We start from the raw sequence: 13,349 nt of genomic DNA on the forward strand, positions 1-13,349 counted from the left end.
TCAGGATTATATTCATTATGTCCTCCAGAAGATTGTTGAACTTAAATTTGATATCAGAATAGATTCTACACTTGTGTGCCTTTCATATTGGGTAACATTGGTTATAGGATTCCAAAAGTAACGATAACCATTTTTACTATCAACTAAACTTTTCCATGGTTCGGGAAGAGGGGGATATAGAAGTGAGTATCTGGGAACAACAGAAGATACAGTCACTATAACATTCATTGCAAGAAAATGCACTAACAAAAATCGTCTAGTTCATCCCGATGATGTTTATTTCTTCTAGTAAGGTTGTTACACTGGATGACACCAACAACAAGGTCAAATTTGCCAAATCTACTCATCAATTGCTCCAACTGATCACCATTTAGTTCTTGCACATCTGTTTTCAAAGGTATGCCAAGACAGTAGAAGGCAATCTCTGCATCACTGATCTCAGAGAAAAGAGACAGGATATGTCTCTATCAGATCCTCCTCGTGTATGGTTTTTAGGGAAACCTAGAAGCATTTCCACCTCTTCAGGTTCAAGTGGAATAACTTTATTCCTTCCAACCCTTACCAGATTTCATTTTCGGCAATCATCAAGAACATACTTCTGGACACTCGAATGTGGCTCACCGTCATAAGCTTTAAGAGCCTTACGGATCTTTTCTGTCCATTTGGCACTTCCTGTACATGTTTGTAAATAGTTCAACTTTGTTCTTGGATCCCAAGAAGGCCACCATTTGTTTTGTCAATGGAAAAGTATCATGTATGGTGCGTGGATGAAGCGAAATAAGAGGAAATCTGTTCTCAATTGGTAGATTATGAATATAGCCCCTTTTCTGTGTAGTAACACAAAAATACTTTGAATCTACAAATTCTGGCTCTACATCGTATAAGTGCCGTGATAGTTCGGTCCAAACACCAATTGGAGCAAGTACCACGTTCTCGTAGTAGAAATAAGGAGGCCCAATAGCATCTTCTGGAAGTGTCCTTTAAGTTATCTGATCTGGTTTGGTAAGAACCCTAAAACCAATCATTGGATTTGGAAGATGAACTGCATGATCGTCTTCATTAATAAGCTTCTTTTTATGCTTCATCTGCTTCTTCCTTTTAAAAAAATCATAGCCCGAGTTTTGCCTTTTCTTGTAATTGGGGTCGTTGCATAATGGCTTCCTATCTTCTACCGGAAGAAGTGTGTCAACAACCTTAGCCATTTGAGCAGCACATATAAAATCTGTCAACTCTGCAATTGATGAATCTGGACCACATTTCTCCATGGTTATTAAAGCCTCAGCCTCTGAGTACCCCATTTTCGTCAAGTATAACATTTTATTCTCCTCATCAGAATCAGAATTAAGGATTTCCTCGGTATCAGAAGAACTATTAATATCTGTGAAATCATCCTAAAAGATCGCTTCATAATCAGAGAAAAGTATATTCCAAAAAAAGCCTTCACTAAAAACAAGGTTCACTGTGTCGACCTGGAATGAATTACCAAGCGATCTATACCACTCTGTCCGAGTAGATCCCTCTAGATTAAAAAATGGGCACCTCATTAAGAAGAGTCACATATCTTAGACATTTCCTTCAAAATGATTGATTACTTCTTAAAGTTTGTGGCAACAACAGAAAAACTCTTTAAGCTACTGAACAACTGCTATTTAGCGACATCAGAATGAGAGTATTCAAGATTAACAGATTTGGGCAAAAATAAAACCACAAGTACCCTCAATCGGGCATTAGAAAAATTAGACCTCGTGGGGATCATGATATTCCAATCAAATATACATTGAGAGTGAATCAAGAGCAAAATGTTGGGGCATTTCGAAAGCCCATTTCAATCAGAATGAGGAATATTGACATATTTTGAACGCTTGTATTAGCAAATAGTGGGGTATGCTGAAGGTCTACATCATCACGTGAAAATATCATTGTTTTGAACAAATATTTCCAATAAGACAGAAAGGAATGAATAATGAAAATAGTGAAGCAGTGACAATCGAGCTGACTATACATAATTGATTCGTTCATCAGACAGTTGCATTAGGGTCCTGGTGTTGAACAAATATCTACTCAACAAGTATGGTTTCAAATACCCAATCTTCTTAACCATGTGTCACATGACAGCGTGTTCTTTGTTAAGCTACATCACAGTTGCATGGATAAATATGGTCCCCTTATAGATCATTCGATCTAGGATTCAGTTCCTCAAAATCTCGGCTTTGAATTTTGTATTCTATGTGTCGGTGATGATTGGAAATATTTCTTTGAGATTCCTGGCAGTTAGTTTCAATCATGCTGTTGAGGCTACGAAATCATTTTTCACATCAGTTTCTGCTTACTTGATGACAGTGAAGAAAGAAGCTCATCTTAAGTATATTACCCTTATTCCCGTTGTTACTGGGGTTATTATTGCCAGTTAGGATGAACTGAGTTTTCATCTATTTGGTTTAACATGTACGTTTCATCTACAACAACAAGACTTCCATGAACATTTTTTCTGTACATGGCTCCTATAGTTGATGTGTTTCTACTTCCTAAAACAATCAGTATAGAAGAAAACATGATCGGTATCACCTTTTCCCTTGCCCGAAATGATGTCAAGATCAGTTGATATCTCTTATTCAATTCGACACTAGCATATTTTGTGAATTTGACCAACTCTTTGGTCATGAAACATGCCAAAATCTCACTTATATTCCCATTGAGTTTTGTTCTCAAGCGGTCTTGTGACATCATACAAAAGTTCTGAACACTATGAAAGAGCTTCACTGACGAACATCTGAGCAGAAACCATAGGAAAAAATGAATGTGTTGTCAAATGTTTTACGAACCAATAATTATGGTGCTGAACCAATATTGCAATCATATGGCATTTCCATTTATGGATCCAAGATGAAGTTTATCTTCTTCAATACCAAGCTTTGAAGTGTGATATGATGAAGATTTCTTTCCATAGAAGGGAAGTAGAAATTTTAACAACAAAAAACTAGTGGATCCAACTAAGGTTGAACGACAGGTTGTTGTTAAGCATTTCGACATGATATGGTCCAAGTTGCCTTGTTTGAGATCTGATTAGATGTGGAGACATGAAATGAATTAGGATAAATCCTCCTTGTGATGAGTTTCAAGATTCAAATCAAAACAGACTCTACTATCCTAATTAATCCCTGCTGAGTCAGGCATATCTACATCTATACCCTTCAAAGATGATAAATTCTTTTCTCAAAGATGATAGATTCTCTTTTAAAGATGAAAGCTTTATTATATTCTTACACAAGTTTAGATGAAGAAAGTCAATTTTATTAAAGACAAAATGGGGCATCAAGGTCATAGTTTTGACTGCAGCAAGAATTTTGTGAATGCAACATTTCTTCTAAGACTTTAATGCCAGCTTGAAATGACATTTTGACCAAGTGAAGGAAGACCAAGTTTTCCACTTTGGAGTAAAAAATACACTCAACATTCATGCATTCATAAGAACATCATTTGCACAATAGACAATGCATGGCCTTAATACATTTGATTACATTCAAACATAAGGTTTTTTTCAGATCTCAGTATGAAAAAGATGATTCATGATGAAAACTACCTTACAAGAAGAAGATAGAATTCAAAACCTCAAATGCAGGAATCACGCAAACATCTGAAGAATGGATGGACGCAATCCACAATAATAAGCATTATCTTGAGATTGGGGCATGCTACCCAATCAACATGTTATTTTCAAAAATAATGAGAAAACGATTTCCAAAGTTTCTCATTTAATATTTTCTGAAAATGAAATTGTTGAATAGTAAGAAAATGATTTCCAAAGTTTCTTACTTAGTAAACTATTTCCCAAATTTATAAGTCCTACGTGCCATCCATAAGACCTTCAGTGTAGGATGTTTTCAAATAGTAATTTATCTCACTTGAGATCATTTTTATTAAAACAAAATGCGTCTCGCTTGAGACAATTTCACTCGAAACAATAATTTATCTCACTTGAGATTGTTTTTCTTAAAACAAGATTCGTCTCGCTTGAGACAGTTTCACTATAAACAAAAATTTCCATCACTCGATGGATCAATATTTCCAGAGAAAGTTTATAATAAGAAGAACTTATCTGAAGAGGAAGAAGAAGTTCATAATGAGAAGAACTTGTTCAACCTTTGCATGACTCTATCGCAGAAGGAGATAGATCATCACCAACATTTCCAGAGAAAGTTCATAATGAGAAGAACTTATCTGAAGAATGAGAAGAAGTTCATAATGAGAAGAACTTGTTCAACCTTTTGCATGACTCTATCGCAAAAGGAGATAGATCAGCACCAACATTTCCAGAGAAAGTTCATAATGAGAAGAACTCATCTGAAGAGGAAGAAGAAGTTCATAATGAGAAGAATTTGTTCAATTTTTTGCTTAATTCTATCACAGAATGAGATAGATCAGCATCAACATTTCCAGAAGTGTTCATAATGAGAAGAACTCATCTGAAGAAGGAGAAGAAGTTCATAATAAGAAGAATTTGTTCAACCTTGCCTTAATTCATCATATATTGAAGTTGAATTAACAACCCCTATTTTGAAAATCAGCATTTCCAGAAGGAGTTCATAATAAGAAGAACTCATATGAAAAAGAAGAATGTGTTCAACTTTTTGCTAGATTACATCATAGAAGAAGATGAATTGTCATCCTTAGTGGAAGAGTTCGTAATGAGAAGAATTAATCCCAAAGAAGAATTTGTTCAACATTGCCATCAAGTGAAGTCAAATGGATAAAAAAAATTATTATCTTTTCATCTTTGCCCTATTCTTGTTAATACAAGAATGAGCAAAGAGGGGCAGTTGAAGATATTAATTTTTTATCCATTTATTTATTTATTTATTTATTTATTTTAATATTATTTTTAATATTATTATTTTATTATTATTATATTATTATTATTAACTTATTATTATTATATATTATAGACCCAAATATATCAAACCCGACCGGTTTACGACACAGACCCAACAGAAGCCAATCTGGCCCAACAGAAGACCCAAACCCGTTAGGGTTTGTATCATTTTAGCTAGGGTTTTCTAAACCCTAGCTCCCAGCCGCCTCCTCCAATCTTCCAGAACATCCACGCGGCGTCACCTCTGTTTCCAACCGCCTTGCCGACACTCCACTGCCAGATGACCCAACCATATGCTGCCGACGCTCCCCTGCTGCCACGCCGCCTCCGACGAAGTCTCCAGAACGCCACAAATCCACCCACGTTGAGCCCTATCGTGAGTCACCACCATAGCTATGGTGACTCACCGAGGCTTTCATCCTTACCCGGTCCGAAGAAGACACCGGTAAGGCCTATAAAGGCCACCATACATGCGAAAGAAAAAAACCAACAACGGAGAGACCAACAGAGCAAGACAGAGAGCCACGGGAGAAAAGCAAGCAAGGAAACGAGAGCAACCAAGAACTATCAACATCAACCAACAGATAGAGAGCAAGCAAAAACCAGAGAGCAACCACAACAGAAATAAAGAAAAAAAAAGAGAGAGAACCACTTACCCTCGGAAAACCCAAACATCATCGAAACCCGTGTGAAAACCGAGGTAAAACCATCGGTTTTTTCTTAGATCTACTCTGATTAGGAGATTTTTAGGGGAAACTAAAACCAAGTTTGGCTTTGGGGTATTTAGGGCTTTATTTTGGTGTATTGTGGGATTTTTTCGGCCACCGTGAATGGTGGCCGACGGTGGTGGTCGGCGCTGGAGCGCGGCTGCCGGCCATATACTTTTCCCTCCGGTGAGGGAATTGAAGAGAGAGTTGAGAGAAAATTTGAACTTCTCTCTTATAGAGAGAGAAGTGAAATGAGAAAAATGAGAGAAGTTGTCTCTCTTGGGCCGGTTAAAGGGTTTATATACCCTCTCCCAAATGACACCGTTTTGGGGGAGGGGCTTCTATGTAATTTCAAAAAGAGTAAACCCTTTCCGCAATACTTGCAGTTTTATAACTTTACGAGTTGGTCACTTAAATCGATTTATAATCATTTTAATTTGGTCTCTTAATTTTATTTTATTTTATTTCAGTCATTTCCAGTATAATTATATATCTTTAGGGTAAATAACATATTTAGTCCCTTAGATTTTAATAATTTATATTTTAATCACTGGTTAATTAATAAGGGTTAATTACACTACTAGTAATTATTTTTTTATGATTCTAATTATGTCCATTAATTGTTTATATTTTATAATTTGATCAGTAATCTTTATATAATTTTCATTTTAATCATAAGTTTTATTATTTTTACATTTTAAGCTTATATATTTATGAATATGATGCTATAATTTTAATTTCTTTTATTTTGATCATTATTTTATTGTAATTTTATTTTATTTTTATTACCTTTTTACTTTTGATATGTTTAAATTATTATTTTAATTATTATGTAGCCATATAAATATATATAATAAATAATATTTATTTACTTATTTATTATATATATATATATATATATATATATTAAATAAAAATCCTATTTATAAATTTAATTTTATATAAATTACTTTTAAGAAAAATAATCATATTTTAATATTTGTTTATTTTTAAATATTAAGAAATGGGATGTCTTAAAGCACCTAGAAGTCATTTTCTGATATTTTTAAATAAATAAATATCCTATTTTTATAAATTATATATTAATTTATTTTAATTATTTTTAGAGAAATATTTTATTAATATTTATTTATTTTTTAATATTAAGAAATATGCTGTCTTAAAACACCTAGAAGTCATTTTCTGATATTTCTAAGTAAATAAATATCTTATAAAAATGAATATATATATATATATATATATTTTCTTAAAATTATATTAATAAATTTGAAATAGCAGGATTATGAATTAAATATATTTTAAAATTTTTAAATTTCCAATAATAGAGACAATTTATAATTAATGAGTACCAATTTTGGGCGTTGTGGGGGTGCTAGTCCTTCCCCAAATGTAATCGACCACGAATCCCTTTTTATTATCAAAAAGAACGAATTTTTGGTTAAAACGCAAACCAGTTTATCTTTTTACTGATGTTTTCTTAAAAACTCTTTTAAAAATAATTTTTAGGTATTCGACCTACCTGACCCAAAAGACCGATGGCGACTCCCAAAACATTTTAAAAACCATTTATTCATATCACTTTTCCCACCAAGTAAAAAACAATTCGTGCCCGGGCAAAACCCGGTTACGACAGTTGTCATACGGATTGTTTGTGGAGCCACCTCGATACAGATCGTAAGAAGTTGTCGATGAATGTCTCCCCATTAAACTTGATGGGATGGCACCATGATGTGGATTTCCCATTAACTAGTTAAAATAATTACATATTACTTGAGTGGGTTGCCAACTTGATCACCTTGTTGAGCCAGCACATAGTGGGAGCATAATGACATACCACGAACAACACACACTTCAACAAATTTCGCATACATCTGTTTATCGTCGTCTGAATAATGATTTTGAGAATCAACCATCATAACAAAATCTTCATCGTTGGATAGTTCGAACGCTATATAAGTTAACGGAAATACTGCGGTTGGAAATCTGTACTGAAGTGAGGACAATCTTCTAGTACTTCCAACATGAACCTTCCTTGAAATTTTCGTTATCAGCTTCTCAAGAGTTATGTTTCTCTTGAAGGATATTCTGACAGAATGATTTGATGCGAAGACGATGCCGATTTCATCTTCGTGAATTTCTATAGCATAGTAAACAATAGCTGAAATACGCGTCATTATAAGAGTTTGAAAGAATGAGAGTCTCATATATGCAAAAACAATATATGAAATACACCTAATTAAATATATAATATATGAATTAAAATATAAACTAATCAAAAAAATTTAAAATTTTTTATAATAATTTAAATAATATAATTTATATTGTTACCGTATATACAAAAATGTCTCGAGGTATGATCTCACTTTCCAAATTTACAATCGTAAAAAATAATAATACAAAATAATTAGTACAATATTTTTTTTCAAATAATCATATATAAAATAAATATCATATAATAAAAAATAATTTTACCTTACAACAAAAATAGAAGCAATTAATGAAGCAAAAAATAGAATGAATTGATGTGGTGATGTTTGCATAGACGGGATGTTATTTTTAGGGGAGAGGATGGTTTAAAGGCCGAGCTACTCGGGTGGTACCAATAATAAAAGGCATAGATGATGATCCGCGTCTGTCTTGATGTGGCGCCAGCTTGGATAAGGAGCAAATGGTGACCCACGCCTTTCATGACGTGATGCCAGCTCGGACAGAACCCCGTCATCTGCGCCTTTTCAAAAAGGGTGCTAGATAAGTAAAATTAGGAGAAAGGGTGCCTGATAGGTAATTATTACTTGTCAGAGTGATATTTCGGTAAAATCGCCCTTGGCCTCCATTTCTTCAACAACGTCACTGATTTATCCAGAGTACAAAAGCAGCTTCCGTTGATAGCTCAATAACAGAGCCAGAATGTCACCACGTCACTCTTTCGGTAAATCCATATCTCACTCTCTCTACATCTTTTCATACTCTATATGAAGACACTAAATTTTTATCTCAGTTTTATTATTTTTTATTTTTATTATTATAATAACTATAATTATAATTATTTTATTATTATTATTATTAAATAATTTTATTTATTTATAGGCCCAAATAGTAAATCCCAAGGCCCAATTACAAGACCCAAATGTGTAACCCTAATCTCAATTAGGGTTTACATCCCAACCGTCGCTGCCTCAACTATCCAGCTGCTGCCGATGCCTCAAACGCCAAGTGACCCAACCATCAGTTGCCGACTCCTTGCTGCCACGACACCACCATCGCCGAAGTCTCTAGAACCGCCACGAAGCCACACACGTCGCTGCTCTAAGGGTGAGTCACCACCATAGTTTGGTGACTTTCCAAAGCTTCCCCCTTTGGACTGGTCCTAACCGAACACTGTGGTGGCTATAAAAGCCACCACCGAACCTGCAAGAAAAAAAAGAAGGGAAGAATGAGGAACAAGACAACAACCCAACAACACACAGAGCAAGCAAAGATACGGGAACAACAACGCATAACTAGGACAACAACAACAATAAGATAGCAAACCAAAAGAAAAATAAAGAAAAGGAACTTACCCCCAACCGTCGGACTCTCCATTTTCGAAGAGTTGAATCGTCGAAAATACGACCTCAGAACGATCGGAGGGTTTTTAAGGTAAACAACTCTCGGTTTCAGCTTTAGGGGAAGCTAAGCTTCAATTTAGGTTATTTTCCAAGTTCCGGCCGCCGTGAATGGTGGCCGACGGTGGCTATTTCCGGTGGTTGTCGGCGGCCGGCTCTCTTTCTGTTGAGAGAGTTTAGAGAGAGGCGAGAAGGTTCTCTCTTTAGAGAGAGAACCCAAAAGTGAAAAATGGGTAAAAATGGCCCTAAAAGGATCGGTTATAGGGTTTATATACCACTCTCTGAATAGTGTCATTTTGGGGAAGGGTGTATGTGTAATTTTAGAGTGGTTAAACCCCATCCGTGACCCTTCATATTTTATAAATTTCTATTTTAGTCATTGGAATTACACTTCTGCATATATTAATTTTGTCTTCTAATTTTGTTTCATTTATAATTTAATCCTTGCATGTTTATTTTTATATTTAAGGTAAATAATCAATTTAATCCCTTATCTTTTAATTAATATTTTATTTTAATCCGATTAATTAATAAGGCTAAATTGCATTATTAGCACTTATATTTTTTTATTATTCAAAATAAAACCTTTAATTTTAATAATTTTTATTTTAATCATTGATTAATAATTAAGGGATAATTACAATATTAATAACTATATTTTTATAATATATTGAATTAGGCTATTAATTTATATATTTTATTTTAATCCCTAAGTAGTAATTTATATATTTTATATTTCAATCCCTAACAGTTTGATATTTTTCAATTAATATATTTTGCATTTTAATATTATTGCTTTTAATTTCTTTCATTTTGATTATTATTATTTTATTTTGTTTTATATTATTTTCGATATATGTTTAAATTATTATTTTCATTATTATTATCTTAAGTCATATAAATATATATATATAATATTTATTTATTTATTCTATTTGTTTGTTTGTTTTTTAAAATCCTATTTATAAATTTAATTTTATAAATTACTTTTAATCATATATATATTTATTTTTCAATATTAAGAAAGGGCAATATTAAAACAACTAGATGTTCATTTTCTGATATTTTTAAATAAATAAATATTTTATTTTACTTTTATAAATCACATATATTTTAATTTTTTTAGATAAATGTTTTATTAATATTTATTTATTTTTTAATATTAAAAAAATAGCTGTCTTAAAACACCTAGAAGTCCTTTTCTGATATTTCTAAAAAATAAATACCTTATTTATATATATATATATATTAATAGATTTTCTTAAAATTATATTAATAAATCTGAAATAATAGGATTATGAATTAAATATATTTTTGAATTTTTAAATTTCTAATAATAGAGATAATTTATAATTAATAAGTACCAATTTTGGGCGTTGTGGGTGTGCTAATCCTTCCCCAAATGTAATCGACCACGAATCCCTTTTTATTATTAAAAAGAACGAATTTTTGGTTAGAACGCAGACCAATTTATCTTTTAACAGATATTTTCTTAAAGACTCTTTTAAAAGATAATTTTTAGGTATTCGACCTACCTGACCCAAAAGGCCGATGGCGACTCCCTAAACATTTTAAAAACCATTTATTCACATAACTTTTCCCGCCAAGTAAAAAATTCGTGCTCGGGCAAAAACTGGTTACGACAGCTTGGCGGCTCCGCTGGGGATTTGGTTAAGCTTTTAAATGAATTATAAATTGTCTCTATTAATTAGAAATTAAAAATTTATATATTTATTTTATAATTCTTTTGTTTCAAAATTTTATATATACTTATTATATATATATATATATATATATATATATTAATTGTTTTTACTTTATTTTCAGTTATTAAATTTCATTTTTATTTGCTTGTCAAATGTTTGAATATTTCTCCTCACATATAACACATGCATTGCATAACATAAGCTTTATAATTAAGCTTGTCCCTTTTAAGTGGGAGTGAAAGCGACGTCTTCATGAGAATTTATTCTCCGTGTCAGACTTAGCAAGTAGCTTTCGGGGTTTATATGTTCTATGTCTTCGTGAGAATTTATTCTCTGTGTCAGGCATAGGGAAATGTGTCCCCTCGAATTGAACTCGATCTGCTTAAGTCTGTGATGGACTAGGATTGAGGGTTTGGCAGCCCAAGGGGGCACCAACAAGAACAATTTGAGTACCTTTACTCCTAGAACTGAAACCCTGCATATAATAAACCCTAGAAATTCTCCTGATCTAAGACTGTACTGAACCTTTGCCCGTAGGTGTACACAAAGGAGAAATAAGCTCTACCTTTTAATTTATTTTCTTTTCGTTTCTTTTTCCTGAATAAATGCATGCGAACTAGAAATCAAGCAGTAAGGTTAATTTTTCCAAACAAAGCATGGAACTAGAAAGCATGAGGTTAGGATTTATACCTTGATAGATAGAATTTTTTTTCTTTCCATTAATTGGTACTAACCAATTTATTTTTTCATTTCTCATTTTTATTTTTCATACATGTTGTTTGGTCTAACTTGTTTATATTGATTTCTTTTGTTTGCATTGCATGATCATAGTATAATCAAAAGGTGTTGACTTGAAAGATTGTTCATCAAATTGGAAAGAATTCATAAATGGACAAAAAGTTTTATGATCAAACAAAATATGACGCAACCAAGGAAGGACATCCTGAGGAAACTCCGAAGGTAGAAGCGAGCTATGCACACAAAGATCCTGTTATATTAATACCAAAATTATTCCACAAAGATCCTGTTAGATTGATACCAAAAGCATTCTATGGCAAAAGTATTAGTCAGGGTATTCAGAATAAAAGAGGTTTTTATGAAGCTCAAGCATGTTATTTGAAGGATCAAAACAAGAAATTGAGCACAGAAGTGGAAACCATGCATGAAGATTTCCAAAAGATGAGTCAAGCCTTTCAAAGTGCTGGCATAGGAAATACCCCAGAAGAGTGGATAACAGGGGTCACCAAACTGAAAAGGAACTGCAACATATATGAATATCTTGTCCAAGAGCTTCTTGGACAGAAAGGTTCTCTTATAAAGGAAAACGAACAACTTCGAGAAGTGACACAGAAGATGAAGAAACACCAGAATGCCATGGAAGAAGCTACAATCCAGACAAGCAATATGACCAATAAGCTGATAGACCAAGCTGACTTTACGAGGAATTGAAGTAGACTGATAATTCAACTGTTGAGAATGAATGGAAACTAACTTGGCTTTAGAGAAGTTAGGAGGGAAAGTTATCCCCTATATGTAAAGTTTTATTGAAGTTACGACTGAAAGTTGTCCCCTATATATAAAGTTTTATTTGATGCACGGAAACTTTTGTGTTTAATGAAATCTGTTCTAGGATGATTACTCTTGAGTAACACATTTTCATACATGCGTTTGCATTTTGCATCTTTGCATTTTCATTTATACTTTTATGTTTGCTTTTGTATTGCACAATTTGCATTTTTTGTTACATTCACATATTTACATTTACATTTGCATATTTGCATAATTACATTTTATTTCAAACTATTTACATGCTTTTAATCATGACAACTGGAATAATTCGTGGAGAATTCCATGACAGAATTTTTGAAATCAAAGTGGAGCTAACTTGGTCTTCCTAAAGAAGGATAATAGTCATGAATGAGATTTTAGCAAGGGTTGGTAGAATCGAGAAACTGCAATAGCAATTTATCGAGGCACAACAAAAGATGACTGATCAAGTACAAAAGTTTCAGGATGATTCAAAGAAACAACTGACAAAATTGATGGACCTGGTGAATATTGTAATCCATGGAGAGAAACCCTTAGAAGATCCTGTTGTGAAAGATTTGAATGGGATTATGAATGATATAGCTGATACAATGGAAACAAATGACCAGAACTTTGTCAGGAAATGTGGAAATTCGAAAAATCTCTAAAAATCGGGTATGACCCCAGAAAATGCGACAAAGATCAAGTTGAAGAGAAGCATGGAAGAAATTTTAGTGTCATTGAAGAAAGCTAAACAAAGTAAACATCTAGATCGTCAGTCAAAGCAAAGTAAACAATTGTAATATGACAGTGATGTCAGGGGAAATTCTACCCTACTTTTCTTCAGTTTCATGCAGCAAGCTATATCCTGAGTTACTCAAAGCCCATCTTATTGCCCCATGTCAAGCTAAGCCTTTGTTGCTTCCTTACCCGA

At 33.0% G+C, this 13,349-nt stretch overlaps 1 pseudogene; it reads right to left on the reverse strand.

Moving 5' to 3' along the window:
* Positions 1-260: 260 nt before the first annotated feature.
* LOC120136859 lies at positions 261-2,429 on the reverse strand (annotated as a pseudogene).
* Positions 2,430-13,349: the final 10,920 nt, after the last annotated feature.

The sequence above is a fragment of the Hibiscus syriacus genome, unplaced genomic scaffold, assembly GCF_006381635.1.
Source record: "Hibiscus syriacus cultivar Baekdansim isolate YM2019G1 unplaced genomic scaffold, ASM638163v2 tig00110637_pilon, whole genome shotgun sequence".
Classification (NCBI taxonomy): domain Eukaryota; kingdom Viridiplantae; phylum Streptophyta; class Magnoliopsida; order Malvales; family Malvaceae; genus Hibiscus; species Hibiscus syriacus.